Raw genomic sequence first — 19,058 nt, forward strand, 5'->3', positions numbered from 1 at the left:
TCTAAGTATTTGTTTCCCAGTTCTTGACTCTTTTCTTTGTTCATGGGATGGATCTCATCTGATGATCTACGGTCAGCTTCTCTAACTGGGCAGTGAATTGAGAGAAGATAGCATCCCAAACTCTGTTCTGACATTCTGACTAAGAGACCCCATAATCTTCTGGAATTTTTACTTGGATGTAGTACCCACTTCCTAAACTCAACATATCCAAAACTGAACTCAAAATTTTCACCTTTCAATTTGCCTTTCTTTTTGTGTTCCTAACATCAGTGAATTATTCCACCATCCACTTGGATGCTCAAGCCAGGAATTTGGGACTCATCCTTGACTTCTTTACCCCCTCTCATTTAATCACCTGCTCTGTGGATCCCACTTTGGCACAGCAGTCAGAGTAAACATTCCAGAATGCAGTATGAGAATGCCGTTCTCCGGATTCAAACTTTTTGATGTTCCCTATGACCTGACTTTCAAGGCTTTCCATATTTTAGCCCTGCTGAGAGTACATGCAAAAAAACAGAATCTCACTGTACCACTCCACCAAGTTGACACAGAGAAGCTTAACCACCACAATCCCCTCCTCTAGGATGATGGTCCCAATTCTCTCAGGTAGAGCTGTTAAATTAGAAGCACCTTGAGGGCAGAGGTTGTGTCTTTATTTATCACTGTTTCTCTACACAGATCTTGGCTCATAGTGGAGACTAAAAATGTTTGGAAGGCTTGAATAATCAATGTTTCTCCTACACACCCTATGATCTCTCCCTGAATGACTGCTTAATCGTTCTTAAATATACAATGGACTTGCCTTGTTCATTCTATTGTACCACTTGCCTATTGCCATTGCCAGTGGGCCAGGTGGCTTAAAATTCAATGATGGTGAAACTTTGAGAGCTCTCAGTGATACAAAAAGCCCGCTGTGGGATGCATGCCATAGATTCACTTAGATGACATCATGTTACAATCTTTTTAAAAAAGGTTTTGTCGTGACCATCTTGGAAAGGACATTGAATCGGAAATCAGAAAGGAGAAATGTTATGGTGTCTCAAGGTGGAGAAGGCTGACAAGAATGTCAGTACTATCTTCCTGCTTCTGTATCGATGGACTTTGTCATTCATACACCCACCTATACTTCTGTCAAATATGTGAGGTGCCTGTGGGACGAATAAAGCCACTTCTTAGTCCACCGGAGGCTCCTCTCAGAGTGGACTGAATCTGTGAAGGTGGGAATCTCAATCTGCCTAATCTGTTCAGAGATCCAGAGGTCACCCTTGTGACCCATGACCAATCAGAGTAGCAATTTACAGCCAGAGGTTCAGCCCCAAGGGCATCCCAAATTCTAGCTTCTAACCAAAGGCTCTTGTCTCAAAGAGTCACAGTTTTTTTTTTTTTTAAAGCCAGGTTAAACTAGAAGGTGGTCAATGAGATGTCATAGAAAGGGTGCTGAATCAGGAATCAAAGGCCAGATTATAGTTCCTGTTCTGTCAGCAGTCAGTCTTGTTACATGTCTGAACTTCAGCTTCCCCAGCCACCACGTAAGGAAGATGGTAGGAGCCTACATAGGCCACCTCCTGGGACGTCCTAACGGAACAATGAAAAGAGAGCTCAACTTGTGCTTATTTATCTGGGAACTGATCTTATCCTCCCTCCTGGGCTGCAAGGTCCTTAATTTCAAGGATTGTTATTTTCACTCATTCAGTCTGTCAGCAAATCTGCATGCCAAGTGCTAAGCTAGGTGTTGGGGATAACAACATCCCTACTCTCTAGGGGCCTACAATTTAAAAAGGTAGACAAGAAGGAAGTAACTGGGAATGCTGATGAGAATCCCCAAGGGGAAACACAGGATGCTCCGGAAGTACAAAAGAAGGGCCTGGAGAAACAGCAGTGAAGACAACTGTGCTGATATTCCAAATGTCTTCCTGCTCAGCAGAAGAGAGGCTAGGCCTTGCTGAAGCCATCCCTGCCAATCCTGGGTTGTCTGCACCTACTACTCTACACAAACTTGCCACGAACACACACAGGACATCAAGGGAGTAACGCTGAGCTCCGATCCCAATGTATAAAGGCATACCTTACAGTTCCATAGATGTTTGTGCCGTTTCTTTTCTGTGCCATGCAGTTCTAGATGTCTAAGACATCGTCTCCACCCCTCAGAGCTCACATCCTTGAGAACCCACTGTGGGTTATGGTAAATAGTGACACAGGCAAATACAACAGACTGATAACAACTGGGATTGCTTTCCTTGGTCCCATGTTTCTGTGTTTTTCAAATGTTCTATAATGAGCATAGGTTAGTTTAAGAATGGAAAAAAACCCAAAACTTTATTATAATTTTAAAAATAGAAAAAGACCCATGTGTTTTACAGCTCTACAGTGAAACAAGTCATGTTTCAAACTGATCTTAGAAGCATGATAAGTTGTTGAGGCCTGGGCCAGTGCTGTTCATAAATTCCCAGTTTCCAATCTGAGGGTTTTAGTTACCATGGAAACATATAAGGCAATTAGAAGTGCACCTCTGCAACTGAGTGGAAATGTGGAGTGCTGTGTACAACACATGAAAAAGCAAAGTTTAGAGAGATGACGTAAAAAAACACCCAGCTGTAAAGTGTTTAAGATCAATATTTTGCCTCTTTTCTCCAGGTAAGAAGGTAATTAGAAGAAAGGTAATCACTGTAATTATTTCAGAAAAGGAGGCCAGGGACAGTAAAAGGATGAAAAGAGAGCATAGCTGAGAAGAAGGAAAATAAAGGGGGAAAGAGCAATGAGAGGAACAATGGCTAGATGATGTTCACGTCTCCAAGTAAACACAAGAAAGTCTTTCAAACAGCGGGAGCCAGAGTGTGCACTCCATGTGGGGCCGGTAGGTAAATGCCCATTCTCTGGAAAGAGCAAGAACTCTGTTGGAGCTCTGAAGAACAGCAGTGTAAAGATGTTTGCACACAATCCGCCATAAAGAATGATAAACTCGAGTCATTTGTAGGAAAATGGGTGCACCTTGAAACCATGATGTTAAGTGGAACCATCAGACACACAAGCTTAAATTTCACATGGTTTCTTTTATATGAGAAACCCAAAATATACATAAATTAAAGAGCAAAATAAAAGATAGGTAAAAGGAATCAGGGAGATAGATATTTTGGAAATGGGAAAGGGATCTAGAGATGGGAGGGAGGGGGAAAGGAAGGGGAAGTAAAAGGAATGAAGATGTGTTGTGTACATGCACCAGCTTCTCAAGATGAAGGCAACCAGTATGTACTGCAAATATGTTATAGTAAAAATAAATTTGAAAATAATAAAAAAGATGTTGAGTGCTCTGCTTGCCACCTGCAGGTAACAGAGGGCCTGTGGATTGGGGGAAGGGTCGTTTACTTATCAGTGAGTTCAGAGGTGAGAAGCTGATGTCACTGCCGGGCACCAGTGGAATCAGCTCTAGGAGTTGCAAAGGGAACTCACACCCACTAGATCAGTCGCTGTTTAGCTCCTCTGACCTAGCTCGAGGTGCTTAGGGCACCACCCACATCCATCTTTACAGATGGGCAAACTGAGGGCAGTGACGTGGCTCCCCCATGATCACTCGGTGGTGAGGTAGCTCTTTCCCTGCATGTCCGTTTGTCTCCACAGGAATTGGCCTTGATAAAGGGTGTTGTGAACTCAGCACTGCACTGCAGCGTTCCTCATTCCGCACTCCCACCGTAAGCACACACACGCACGCGCGTGCACACACACACACACACACAGAATGGACCCAGATCAGCTCAGCACTCTCCCAGGCCCAGGACAGACTCGAGGGGCCCAGGCAGTGATGTGTATGTCCCTCAGGTAGAAAGTGCAATGCCCAGCCACGGGAGGAGCCAATGGAGAGAGAGCCCACTGAAGAAAGGATAGCACTGCCATGAGCTCCTGCCTTGGGACAACTGTGGGAAAAGGACGGTAAGGAGCCCTCATGGACCTAGACACTAGCCAGTTTGAGCAGTGTTGCAAGCCTTTCCTGGGACTTCCCTTAGGGGAGGGAGCTTGTAGAGCAGGCTCGAGCCTTTCCCCAACCTGTAGGCAAAGAGAAGCCGCGTCCAGCGGTGCAGTCAGGGACATGCCACATATATGGGGCAAAGAGCCTTGGGGAGAAGAAATTAACACTTCTATTTGCTTGCAAACTTTTTGTGTGATAGCTCTTTCTTGCCATACTCTTCTCCAGGGAAGCAGGAGAGTGGGGTGAGAGGGGTCCATCCCTTGCTCACTAATCCCAGCCCAGCCACTTAGCCCTCGGGTGGCACTGTGACCTTGCACCTCTGAACTTCCCTTTCTCCATCGTGTAGATGGGGTGGCCACGCCTGCCTGCTGTGGCTTTTCTAAGGACAGAGGCTGTTCTTATAACACAGAGGCAAGTGCGAGTGTGCTGACACCTCATAGCTCTGGGCTCAGGGAGACTGGAAAAGGGAGGGGCTAGAAGGGAGGCTCTTGCCCAAGGTCACCAAAGACGTCGTGGATTTCTGGCACCTGGCGAGGCTGCATGGCCAGGTCTCTGAGGGCATCTGAGCAGCAGTAAAGGTGTAAAGGGGGCCTGGCTGAGAGGCTGGGGTGTCGCCTGGGCAGCTGCTCAGAAGAAATGAAGAGGACCTGCCAATGCCCTTCCTTTCGCTGCCAGCAAAGGAAGCCAGAGCTCTGGGCTTTATTTACCTACTCCAGGTTCCAAAACTGTCAATGGTTTCTAGGCAGTAAAGGAGCAGCTAATTTTTTAATTGAAGGAAAAAAAGAGAAAAAGTTAAGGACATGGCCAATTATGCCCTGGATTCCCTCCAGACACCCAGGGTGACTCCCTGTCCTTAATCAAGGGCAGAGGGGATAGCCCTGATGACCATGCTGCCGCCCACGGGCAAGGACAGCTGGGCTGCCGAGCCCTTATTTCCCGCGTCTCTGCTAAAAGGAGGATGTGCTCATGTTGTGCACAGCCCTCCTCTCTGAGGCCTTGATTCCATTTGTCCCCTGTACGCTATTAGACCCTGGTCTGTGAGACCATAAATGCATATTTACTGGGTTATATTATTGAAAAAATAAAAGGGCAAACTAGCTAAGGAGCAAATTAAGACCATTGACTGCTTTTGACATTCCAATGTGTACAACTTTCTCAGTTTGTATTCCAGGCCTCGAAGTTTCCTGTGCCCCAGGGTCCTGCTTCCACAGATTCCCATAGCTCCTTTAAGGTGTCAGCCACCTGCCCGCACCTGTTCCCAGCTCCTCTACTCCTCTGCTCAGGCTTCCCTCACTTGGGCAGCAACAGCAGCATGGTTCCCATTAGTTGAGCACTTTTGAATCTGTAGGGCTTTAGCACCTGTAATTTCATACATTCTCTCAATACCCCCAGAGGGGGACATGTGCCCCTGTTCACAGTAGTAAATTAAGACTTAGAAAGGCACGGTAGCACCCAAAGCACACACCTGGAGACGCTAACAGTGGTGGAGGAGGACACATCAACATCTAGACTTCTGCTCCCCAGCTTCACCCTTCATCCTTTGGATGCTAGGGCCACTTGGAGGTTGCAAAAGGGCTTTTTTGGGTTTTGTTGCTGTCATCAAGCCTTGCTTGGAATCTCAGTGTGCACAATGCATAGTGCTATGTGATAAAAAATACCTTGATATTTGCACACCCGTGTTCACAGTAACATTATTCACAAAACCAAAAGAGGAAAGCAGCACAATTGTTCACTGATGGTTAAATGGATGGCAGCATCCATGCACACAGTGGAAGAGTAGTCAGCCTCGCAAAGGGAAGACATTGGGACACACGCTACAGCATGGATGAGCTTTGAGGGCATTGTGCTGAATGAAATAAGCCAGGCACGACAAGGCCAACGCCATGTGAGTGCACTTCAATGAGGTGCTTAGGATAAGCAAATTCATGGAAACAGAAGGGAGGAAGGTAGTTGCCAGGGGCTGGAGCAAGGGAAATGGGGAGTTAGTGTTTAATGGTGACCGAGCGTCAGTTTGGGAAGATGCAAAAGTCCTGGAGGCAGACCTTAGTGGTGGCTGCTCAACAATGTGAATGCACTCAGTGACACTGGACTGTACATTTGAAAGTGGTGAAGATGCTACATTTTATTTTGTACCTGTTTTGCCACAATTTACACACACAGTCCCTTGAATGTCCACATCTGTTTTTTCTTCTCTTTATACCACATCCTGTTGGAAACCTTTAATGCCAACTTACTGCACACAGGCCACACCTCTGAGCTCAGAGTACAGACTAATCCACCTCTTTGCTTCCGTGCATGTGACACTCAGCCAATCTGATCTCTTCAGTCACCTGCTTGGAGGGAAAGGATTTCTACATAGGTTAGGTTGATTCTCAGTTCTCCTCACTGCCAAACTGGATTTAGTCCCTTAGGTCTGCTAAGTCAGCTGCTTCCGGTCTACCTCTCAGATTCTAAAATGTTGTTGTGCTTATCTCCCTTTCCATTCTTCCTATTACTGTGAAATTATGCTTTTAAAAAATTGTATTGTGGTTCTGGGACAGAGTACAATTATATGCATGCAATTATTTAATCATCTTTACTTGAAGTTTGAGCCGAGTGTTAAATCACTGGTAGAAGCAAGCTAGGAGAAGCCAGGAGGAAAGTGTTTCAGTTAGAGGCAGCCGCACTGGTGAGATCTCGGGGCTCTGCAACAGTGTGGTTTGTGTGGGCCACTGAGGGTGCAGAGTGCTCTGCTTTTGTGACTCCTCTGTTTTGTGAGGCTCCAGGTTGGTCATGAGAGGTTTAGGAAGCTGTGACCATTGCCTGTGGGGACCAGACCTGCCCTGAACTCTGCAGCCCATGCTCAGATTGCAGACTCAAAGGTGTGGCTTGGGGTCCTGAGAGAAACATCAGTTCCCCACACAGGGGGTTCTTGGCTTGAACTGGTGTGGGTAAATTTATCAATGAGTAGGCTCCCTCACTTGCTTGAAATGTGACATTTCACGGTTTTTCCCTAATGATACCTTGGTTTAGAATTGCTTTGATGAGTAGAGAGCCACTGTGTGACATAGGCAAAGCATGGAAAGCAACTGCTGGGTATACATTTCTTTTGGACTCCCAAGTCTTAGAGCTTTAACTTTTAGCATGACCTAACCTAATTTACGCTAACACAGCATTTTGGACATGACCAACCCCAAATTTGTTGGGACAAAGGTGAGTTGAGTGATGCACTTGCCTTGGGCACAGAAATAAAGCAGTGTATGTGTGCTTAGTCTTGTAAATAAAGTTTTATTGGACACAGGGCCAGGATTCAGAGAGACAAGTGAGATGTAGCAGGCAAAGTACAGGGTTGGATCCTACCTTTATTGAAAATTTTGATATTTTATTCATCATGAGTTTTTCAATTTTGAGTTTTTAAATCTTGCCTAAAATACAGTTTATCTTGATTACTGAGGTTGTGGGAGCCTCCTCCTCTTTTGCACCCAAAATGAGTGCCTCACTGACCTAACCATGGTCTTGGCCTTGCGTGGTCTGGAAGCTCTTTCCCTTTAAAAGGCTTCTGTTCCTTCCTTTGAGGCCACCGGGACCCAATGACTAGAGAAGTTATGGGCCGCATGGCCCTTGTCATCTGAAATTGTGGGTTTTCTCCAACCTGTAACTCAAACGCACACACTGATCTCTTTTGGAAAAAGCTAAGGGAACAAAGGATCACATTGTGAATCTTGCCTGCATACGGTGCTCTTTATATGGATCCATCTTTCTTTTTCCTTTGTTATAGCTAAGTCCCAACTATTAAATGCAAGATAAAAGTCTAATGTCATTATGACATGCATATTAACCCCCCCTGAGATGGACACGGGACAGTGGGGTAGAACGTGCGCTTTTACAGATATGTCCCTGCCTACAATTTGTGGCACAGGCCAGCTCACACTCAGGTGAAATCCGTACCTGTGTCAACATTTTTGAATTAACAGGATCTGATTATTATTTTCTAAAGAGATCAGGCCTCTTAAAAGTATGGTCCTAGCAACAGAAACCTTTCAACTCGATATAGCTTGATTTTTATGAACCCATATTGTGCTTAATTAGCCTTTGTGGATCCAGTTAAATATAGGATTTTCTGCACCCCTTGCTTTGAGAACACAGGCATAATTGACAGTGAGAGACAGAAGCAATTCTTATATGGAAGAGCTGAGCTGAGTCTCCCAAGACTGGAAAAATCAAACAGCTGATAAGATTTGCAGTGATGGGTATACATTCTTCCCAGCATGTGCACAATTACTCTCTCAGCTCCAATGACTTCTCCAATAACCTCAATGAAGTCTCTATCCTTCCTCAGAGTGGAGCTCTAACTACAAACTTGAAATAGCAGTGTCAGGCAGTGTCACGGCTCCCAGTGGCTCCCAGCCAGGGACAGCGGTACTCACTGGACCTTCAGACCCAAAGAGAAGGGAGGTAGATAAAACTCATCTGAGCATGGGCTGGGCTCCTGGGAAGCTGGGACAGGAAGGTAGGACATGGCACCAGGAGGACCCGAAGCTGTCCACACGGGGGAGTTGGATCCCAAGTAGTGGCCACACTACTATAGTGCCATTGCAGGCCTTGGTCACAAAAGATTTTAGAATCAGCAAGTTCAGTATCTCAGAAAAAACTGACCTGCTTTGCTGTAACAGTCAAGTTTGAAGTTCAGAACTGTGGAGAAGGGTTGATGAGAGAGAAAGACAATAGGGTTTACTATTTAGCACCTGTTATCCTTTGGGTCTGGATGTCCCCCAAAGCCTCCTGTGCTCATAGGCTGGGTCTAGAGTGTGACGCTGGAAGTGATTCATGCTAGGCTCAAGGGCACTAGGATTAAGGGTGTGAGTGCTGCCCACCCCAAGTAGTCTGGATAGGATAAAAGGGGCAGGGAGACGCTGGTGACCCCCTTGTTGCCTTTGCTGCCTGGTGCGCACCATGTTGTTTCTCCTCTGCGATGCTTGTTTGCCATCCCAGCCTCGGGGCCAGCAGATTATGGACTGAAACCTCTACGAACTGTGAGCCAAAGAAACCCCTTCCCCTCCAACTTTGGGTGTCGGCTCTTCTGTCTCAGCAACGAGAGAAAAGTAACTAACCCAGCACCTGAAATATCTCATCTTATTTTCAGAGGAAGCCAAAAGCAAAACTAAACTGCAGATAACTAGTCAAATATGGAAGGCCACCTAATATTTTACTTGGTCAAGGGAGTTAAGGAAAATTAAAGTGCAATTCATTTTGAACTACCAAATAAAATGCACCAGATCAATTTGTCAGCAGGTAGAGGGGCTTGGCCACCATGATGGCTTTGAAGGAAGGACTAGGGTCATCGGGGAAAGCTTGTCCATGTAGCTGGGCTGTATTCTGGACAGGCCTGGGCCCTGACACAATGGGGGAGGGTGCTCTCTGTAGGTGCCGCCCCTAAGCCTTGGGCATAAGGTAGGAGGGGCTGGAATAGAAGCCAGGGGGCCTCGATGCTGCTGTCCAGCTGCTGCTGTCCCTCCTGGCTCAGGGGAGCACAGCTCTGGACAGAGCCAAGCTGCTGGGGCTGCCTTCAGAACCTGCCCATGTTTTTAGATTCCTGTGTCTGCCATAACAAAATGCCACAAATTTGGTGGCTTAAAACAACAGAACTTTTTTCTTTCACAGATCTGGAGATTTCAGTTCCAAAATTTAGATGCCATCAGAGCTACACTAGCTCTGAAGGATCTAGGGAGAATCCTTCCTTGCCTCTCTCAGCATCTGGTGGCTCCAAGCATTCCTTAGCTCATGGCCGATCACTTATCTCTGCCACTGTCTTCATACGGCCTTCTCCTCACTGTGTGTGTCTCCTCTTCTGTCTCTAATAAGGACACTGTGTCTTGGACTTAGCACCTGCCCTAACTATAGGATGAGCTTCACATCCTGAGGTCCTTCATTTACACCCGTAAAGACCTTTTTCCTAAATAAGTTCATCTCCCAGGTTTCAGATGGACATATCTTTTGGCTGGCCACCATTAACCCACAGCACCTTGGATTTTGAGTCCCCCAATTGTTCCACATCCTCTGTGCAGAGAGTACTTGAATGAGTGCAGTTGTCAGTACAATGCAGCCATGCGGGCCCTTGCAGAGTTCAAAAGCCTGATGGAGAACCAAGGTGTTACTTAGTCGGTCAGTTGTGGGAAGAGGCTGTATTAGCCACACAGTACCTGGCACCCACAACTCTAAGGAGGAGAGGTTTGTTTTGCCTCACAGTGTGTAGAGATTTCCGTCTATAGTCAGCTGCCTCTAAGGCAGGGTGGCCCGGCAGAGCAGAAACAGCTCATGGCATGGTAGTAGGAAGCAGAGAACCATGGAGGGAGGAAGGAGGGTATACATGGGTCACTGTAACATGATATCTTTGACTCTTTTTGGAATGTACTCGGGACAGGCATGTTGGTCAAATGGAATTTCTATATTTATATTTTGGGGGAATTTCCATACTGACTTCCAAGGCGGGTTGTACTACTTTATATTTCCAAGAACAATGTAGCAGGGTTCCTTTCTCCCCACATCCACACTAGCCCTTGTTATTCCTGTAATGAATATCAACATTATACATCACAAGCGTGAAAGATAGAAGCTGATTAGGGAGGAGGCACACTCAGTGGAAAGGGCCTTGGCTTGGAGTCAGCATGTGTGGTTCTAGTCTCAGCTGGGTCACTACTAAGGTCTGTGACCTTGACTAAGCTCCTTTTCCTCCCCAGGCTCCGCTTTCTGCAACTACAAAATAAGGGGCTTGGCAACTGTGAGGACTCCTGTACAACCCAGGGTCTTTACAGTTCCATTCTTTTTTATTTCTTCAAATTCTTCTACAGTTGTTCTTTTTTTTTTCATCAATTTTCTTGGTACATTTTAGGTGTACAATATGCTGACATTCATCATTGGAGATTTGTACCTGTACATGATGATTCTTGGTTCTTATTTTTTCCCCATCCCCTGCCCTCCCTTCAACCCCTCCATCCCTCTCTATTTACAAAGACTTTGTTTCCATTTTTTCATTTTCTCATATTTATTCTTTTCCCTTCTTTCCTTTCCCCTACCCCTCCCACTTCCTCTTCCCTTCGCCTTTGGACCTTTTCTTCCTATTTCACATTATCTATTATGCATTTTGATTCTTATTTACACTTTCAGTTTCTCACACCAGAGAAACTATTCGATATTTACACGTCTGTCCTATTTATTTCACTTAAGAGTATGGCCTCAATGTGTATCCATTTAGCTATAAATGTCTATAGTTTCTCATTCTTTATGGCTGAGTAGTACTGTATTTTATAAAAAAAACAACCCACATCTTCTTGATCCAGTCTCCAGTTGATGGGCAATTGGGCTGTTTCCAAGTTTTAGCTATTACAAACTGTGCCTTTATAAACATGGGTGCACATATATCGCTACGGTATGCTGCTTCCAATTCTTTTGGGAAGATCCCCAGCAGGGGAATAGCTGGGTCAAATGGGCATCTAATCCTAGTTTTTTGAGAAACCTCCACACTGATTTCCACAGTAGTTGCACGAGTCTACACTCACAACAACATGGAGAAGGGTTCCTTTCTCCCCACAGCTACTCCAGCATTTGTTATTATATGATTTCTTGATAGCAGCCATTCTTTCTGGGGTGAGGTGGAATCTCAGTGTTGTTTTCATCTGCATCTCTCGAATGACCAGTGATGCTGAACATTTTTTCATATGTTTACTTGCTACTTTTACTTCGTTGAGAAATGCCTGTTCATTTCAGATGCCCATTTTTGAATTAGGTCTTTAAATGTGGAGAGGTCTAATTTTAAAGTTCTTTATATATTCTAGATAGTAGACCTTTGTCTGAGGTACAGGTGCTAAAATTTTTTTCCCACATTGTAGGTTTTCTCTTAACTCTGTTGGTAGTTTCTCTTGCTGTGCAGAAGCTTTTCAATAGGATGAGATCCCAGTTGTTGATTCTTTGTGCTAATTCCCATTCTACTGAGAATTTGTTCATAAAATCTTTTCCTATGCCAATATCTTTAAGAGTTCTACCTAACCTATCTTCCAGCAAGTTTAGTGTTTCTGTTTTAATATTTAGATCTGTGACCCACTTCAATTGTAGTTTAGTGCACTGTGAAAGATAAGGGTCTAGTTTTAATCTTTGGCAGGTTGAAATCCAGTTTTTCCAGGATCATTTATTAAAGAGTCTATCTTTCCTCCAGTGAGGGCTTTTGGCTCCTTTTTCAAAGAAGAAGTGGCTGAATATGTCTGGAGTTCTTTCTGCATCTTCTAATCTATTCTGCCGATCTATGGGTCTGTTTCTTTGCTAGTACCATGCTGTTTTTTTTTTTTTTTTTTTTTTTTTATCCCAGTGGCTTTGTAGTACAGATTCAAGTTGGGGATTGTGATACCCCTGTCATGACTCTGTCGCCTAGAATTGCTTTTGCTATTCTAGGTCTCTTCTGGTTCCAAATGAATTTTTGGATTATTTTCTCTAGTTCTGTGAAATATACTGTTGGGATTTCAATCGGGATTGCGGTGAATCTGTGTAGCAGTTTTGGATGTGTGGCCATTTTTACCATATTAGTTCTTGTTACCCAGGAACAAGGGATATCTTTCCATGTTCTGATAGCCTCTTCAATCTCTTTTTTTAGAGTGCTGTAGTTTTCAAGGTAGAGGTCTTTTACTTCCTTGGTTAGATTGATTCCTAGATATTTCATATTTTGGGATGCCATTGTGAAAGGAATTGTTTCCCCAATTTCTCTCTCAGTGAGTCTGTTATTTGTGTATAAGAAGGCTATTGATTTTTGAGTGTTGGTCTTCTATCCAGCTACTCTACCAAATCTGTCAACTAAGTCTAGAAGGTTTTTAGCAGAGATTTTTGGGTTTTCTACGTAGAGTATCATGTCATTGGCAAATAATGACAGTTTAACTTCTTCTTTTCCTATCTTTATTCCTTTTCTTCTTTCTCTTGTAAAATTGCTGTGGCTAATGTTTCCAGAACTATATTGAACAGGAGTGATGATAGTGGACATCCTTATCTTGTACCTGTTTTTAGTGTGAAAAATTTCAGTTTTTCACCATTTAGTATGATGTTGGCTATTGGTTTTTCATAGATAGCCTTTAACAGGTTGAGATAAAGATTTTCTGTAGGGTTTTTATCATGAATGGGTGTTAGATTTTGTTAAACACTTTTTCTGCATCTATTGAGATGATCATATGGTTTTTGTCCTTGACTCTTTTAACATAATGTATTACATTTATTGATTTACATATGTTGAATCATCCCTGCATCCTTGGGATGAACTTGAGATGGTCAGGTTATATGATATTCTTGATGACCCTCTGTACTCTGCTTGCCAGTATATTATTGAGGATTTCACATCTATGTTCATTAGGGAGATTGACCTGTAGTTCTCTTTTTCAGTTGTGTTTTTCTCTGCTTTTGGAGTCAAAGTAATGCTTGCTTCCAGGAATGAATTTGGGAGTATTGCTTCCCTTTCAATTTCATTAAAGAGTTTGAGAAGTAGTGGTATTAGGTCTTCCCTGAATGTTTTGTAGAATTCAGCAGTGAAGCCATCAGGACCTGGGCTTTTCTTTGTTGGTAAATTTTTAATGACATTTTCAATTTCACTGATTGAAATTGGGGTGTTTAGAATTTTTATGTCTTCTTCATTCAACTTTGGTAATTCATATGTATCTAGGGAGCTGTCCATTTCTTTTGTGTTTTCCATCTTATTGGAGTAGAGGTTCTTGAAGTAGGTATTGATGATCTTCTGGATTTCTGCTGTATGTGTTGTGACTTCACTCTTTTTGTTCCTAATTGCATGGATTTGAGCCTTTTCTTTCCTTTTTTTGATAAGGTTGGCTAAGGATTTGTTTATTTTACTTATTATTTTGAAGAACCAACTCTTCAATTTGTCTATTTTTTTGTATCATTCTTTTAGTCTCCATTGTGTTGATTTCTGCTCTGATCTTTATAATTTCCTCCCTTGTACGAACTTTGGGTTTGACTTGCTCTTCTTTTCTAGTAGCTTGAGGTTCAGCATTTGTTTGTTTATTTGGGCTTGTTCTGTTTTCCTAATATGGGCAGTCACTGCTATGAATTTCCCTCATAAAACTGCTTTCATTGTGTCCCATAGATTCCTGAATGTTGTATTGGCATTATCATTTAACTGTAGAAATGCAGTTCCATTCTTGATGCTTCCAAAAAATGGTTTTGTGCAGATCAAAAGCAAGCTGAACTTTGACAAAGATAGGAATGTTGGTGTCTCCTTCACCAGGGATTGCTGGTCTCACTTCTCTCCCTGACTGCAGCCACCAGATGCAGTGATGCTCATTTAGGAGACATCAGCCTCTCAGGGGCTTGCCCAGATTTCCACCTCAACCTCAGGTCTCCAGCAGCCTTGTTTCCAAAGAGACCTGGAACCAGTGGCAGTCCTTGCCTCTGGGAGAGAAGGGGAGGCGAGCAAGATCAGCAGTTATTTGCATGACTCTTGTGGCTTCTTTACCCACCCCCCGGCTCTTCACACACTCCCCGTACAGCCTTTTGGAGCCAACTTTTAGAGACAGTTTGCAATTATTTGTCCATTTCTTTGAGTTTGACTCATCTCTCTTCAAATAACTAGGTGTTCTTCCATGGCTCGTTTATTAGGAATGCTTTTTCCAAATTGAAGTTGGTAATATATGTTCACCAAAGAGGGAAATAAGATTTTTGTCTTATAAATGCTTTCTAACTACATTAACTAACAAGATGAGAGAGAATCAAGCTTCTGTCAATATTTTCTATATAAGAAAACCACAAAGTATCTCTGTTCAAAGCTGCTTTGACAGTCAATCCCCATTCTGCAGCCCTTCAGCCGGGCAGGGTGCCTTTGTCCCCCAAATTCACAGGGCTCCAGGGTGGGGGAGAAAGTGGCTCTGGGGCCCACATCCTTCACCCAGCGCTTGTTGGGTTCTGCTCTGGAGATTGGGTCGTGGTGTGCCAGGGCCACCAGGACCACCGGGATACCACTAGGAAGTCACTGTGAATGACCCTGAAAGGGGGGCACTTTGGAGGGCTTCTGAAGTACACGACCCAGCATCAACAGGGTCCCCCGAAGTTGTGCAATTGGGAGGTGGCTAGTCCTAGATCACAGCTTATGTGAACAGAGCTGTTTCTGGGGTTCCTTGCTGTCTGGAGGAAGAAACAATTGGATTGGCCTATGGGGACACGATGTGACTCTCATGTTATGGTAGCATTTGGCTGCCTGCAGAGCCAATCCAGTTATCCATCTAGTCAACCTGTGAGGCCAAGCTGATCCTCTCCATTTTCCAGAAAAGGAAAGTAAGGATGCGAGAGGTTGGCAGACTTTCTTAAAGCCTGTGGCTCCTAAAGGATGACAGCCAGTGCTTGGGCTTCTGGAAGCTCTTCTCCCCATGCAAACAGGCTTCGAGCTTGGGGCTGTTGATGGCAAAGATGTGAAGAGTGACGTTGTTTGCACATAAGCTCCAAGGAAAATGCATTCACATGTTTACTTGGTCATTTATTCGTCTAATATTTATTCAGCAAATATTAACCAGAGGCTTCTGCTAAGTCTGGGGAGACACTGAATTCTGCACTCAATCAGGTAGGATGTTAGGTTTTCTTTTTTTCTTCTTTTAGTCAGGGCTCAAGTGGATCAAGACTGCTTTAGGATGATTCCGTCATTTGTTTGCAAGGGAAAGATTTTCTCTTAATTTTGTAGCCTCTTTTCTTCTCTATCTATAGAGGTTGCTGCATAGTGGGTAAGAGCACAGACTATAGATTCTACACATAAATTGGGTTCAAACTTCAACTCAACTCCTTCCTAGATTTGGGACTTTGCCAGGTAACTTGCCCTCTCTATGCTTGTTTTCTTATAAGTAAAGTGAAGGGAATACCAATACCTACCTTCTAGGCTTGCGGGGATGGCTAGATAGGTTCCTATTTGTGAAGTGCTTAGAATAATGCCTGGCCCATGGTAAGCGCTATGCAAGTTTGCCATTCTTAGTATTATTGTCCTTGGGTAAAGGTGGGAAAGAAACCAGGAAACTTGCTGGAAAAACTCAGAAGTGGGTCGTAAAGCAATGTCATTAGACATAATTAGACAGAGCATAGTAAAGTATCTGCACAGGTAGCTTCACCACACATGGCAACAGATCCCACAGAAACATGCTGGTGCGAGTCCTGATTTTTGTTCTTTGGTTATTGAAAAGAAAATTCATTAGCTGGAGAGGAGTAATCAGAGAGGGCTGCTGTGCTACGTGTAGTTCAGGAAAGTGGATACCAACTCGATGGGAGGAATGCAGCTGTAGTCATCATGCCCAGGGCGACCCCTTTCCTACAGGTCCACCTGAGACATGGTGGGTCTTGAGTAGTCTGTTGGTGAAGGACATATGCCTAACTGCTCTAAGGAAATAAAATTCTATACTTCCATCCAGATTTTCAAGTCCCAGCATGTTGTCACCATGGGTGCTTCTGTGAATTCATTATCTTTGAGGAAAAGAGGTAGCAACACTGAGCTTCACTTCCCAGATGGTCTTGGATTGGTCCCAACATTGGTCCCTTACTGGCTGTGACTTTTGCAGAATCTCCTCTGCTCTGCAACTCTGTGCCACATCTTTCTTAGATTTTAGGGCTATGCTTATCTTTGATGTTTGGGATTTGGTTGATGAGAATACCTAAATTACGTTTTGAGAAGAAAGCATCTCTCATCTCCATTTATTTTAGGACTTTCTGCTGGGGGGAAGCAATCACTTGCTTCAGTGATTGCCCACACCCAGATCAATATGACTCCTTGGGCACTGTCTAAACTTGGACAACAGCCATCTCCTCTAGTAGCCTGGGAGGCCCCAGACAGCAAGAGCTGCCCATGTCTGTGTCATCTCTCTGCCTTCACCTGTTTCTACAGTACTCAGAAATATTTGTGCTATAAGGAAAGAATGAACTGAGTGGAGACAATACTCCACAAGCTTAAACTGTGGCATGCTTCAGGGAGCTCTGGCTGAGCAATGGAATATTTAACCAGTACTGGTGCTTGGTGCCCCTGGGGCTTTGATGGAGACAGTCTCCCACTCTGGACCTCAATTTCCCCATTTCTGATATTCTGTGGCCATAAGATTGCTTTCAGTAGCCCTCTACTTTCCTCTACCAATGTGAACCTGTGTGTCCTCTTTGTGTTATCATTGACTATCACCAGGAAGATGCTGGGATTCTTTTCTGAGGTTGTCATGTCTCTGGTCTTCTGGAAAGAACAACTCCCATATTGGGGTCCTGCTAACTGACAGCAGCCCTCACAGCTCTGAAGGTCCTGGCACCATGGGTTCAGGACACCTCCCTCTCCAGATCCATTCTTTTGCCCCGAACTCCACCTCTGAACCAAGAAGTGGGGTCAGGGGAGGTTGATAGAGCAGTCAGTGGTTCCCCAAATAGATTGCATGTGACAATCACTAGGAGGATGTCTTAGTTACTTTTCCCCTTGCTGAGACACAATACCCAACAATCAAAGTTAAAGGAGGAAAGGTTTATTTTTGCTCACAGTTTGTAGAGATTTCAGTCATAATCATCTGGCTTGAAGGCAGAGTGGCATGGCAGAAGGGCATCATAGAGGAGAAACTGTCCATAGAAGGTAGAAGATTGCAAAAGCAGCAAGCAACAAGCAAGGAAATTCTTTCTGTCCCTTATATCATATCCAGGCTACCCATCCTTAAGGCAAGTAGCACTCACACCCTTAATCCTAGCATCACATCCTTGATCCTAGCATCACACTTCCTAGATCCAGGCACCTCTGAAAAGTCCCACCTATGACTGCCTGAGGCTTTTTGGGGAAATCTAGATACAAGCCATATGATTCATCCCCTGGACCCCCGAAGACTCATGCACATTTCTTTATGCAAAAGGCATTTAGTACATCTTTAGAAGTTTCCAAAATGTCCTAACTGTTTCAGCATTGCTGTAAAGTCCAAGTCCAAAGTCCCCTCTGAAATTTAAGGCAAACTCTTAGCTTGAAGCCCCTGTACAGATGAAAAGAAAGCTATTACAAACTGTGCTGCTATAAACATGGGTGCACACACATATATCGCTGTGGTATGATTCTTTTAATTCTTTGGGGAAGATCCCCAGCATTGGAATAGCTGGGTCAAATGGGCCTCCCAATCCTATTTTTTTGAGGAATCTCCATACTGATTTCCACAGTGCTTGCACCAGTCTGCACTCCAAACAACAGTGGAGCAGGGTTCCTCTTTCCCCACAACCTCACCAGCATTTGTTATTGGTTGATTTCTTGAAAGCAGACATTCTTTGTGGAGTGAGGTGGAATCTCAGCCTTGCTTTCTTTTGCATCTCTCAAATGACCAGTGATGCATGTGCACCCATGTTTATAGCAGCACAGTTTGTAAGAGCTAAAACTTGGAAACAGCCCAGTTGCCCATCAACTGGAGACTGAATAAAGATATGGTTTTTTTTTTAATAAAATGGAGTACTACTCAGCTATAAAGAATGAGAAACTAGAGACATTTATAGCTAAATGGATGCACATTGAGGCTATACTCGTAAGTTAAATAAATAGGACAGACATGTGTAAATACCAAATAGTTTTTCTGGTGTAAGAAACTGAAAGTGTAAATAAGGATCAGAATGCATAATAGATAATGTGAAATAGGAAGAAAAGGTCCAAAGGGGAAAGGGAAGGGAAAATGGGAGGAGTAGGGGAAAGGAAAGAAGGGAAAGGAGTAAATATGAGAAAAGGAAAAATGGAAACAAAGTCTTTGTAAATAGAGAGGGGTGGAGGGGTTGAAGGGAGGTCGGGGGAAGGGGGGAAAAATAAGAACCAAGATATATCATGTAGAGGTACAAATTCCCAATGATGAATGTCTATATTGTATACCTAAAATGTACCAATAAACTTAATGAATAAAAAATAAGGGAAAATAGCAAATGAAAAAGAAGTTAGACACTTCCAACATTCAATGGCACAAGGTAGACATTTCCAAAGGTAAAAAAGGAGGATAGAAAGGAATGGGGATAAAGCAAGTTAAAAATATAACAGGGCAAACATTAAGTCCTTTGGTTCCACATCCAGCATCCCAGGAAATCTGTGGCAAGTTGTGAACTCCAAAGAGTTTAAATGGCT

Source organism: Heterocephalus glaber, unplaced genomic scaffold (genome assembly GCF_053883595.1).
Source record: "Heterocephalus glaber isolate CG9 unplaced genomic scaffold, H.glaber_assembly_v1.0 deba00001066, whole genome shotgun sequence".
In the NCBI taxonomy this organism is placed as follows: Eukaryota; Metazoa; Chordata; class Mammalia; order Rodentia; family Bathyergidae; genus Heterocephalus; species Heterocephalus glaber.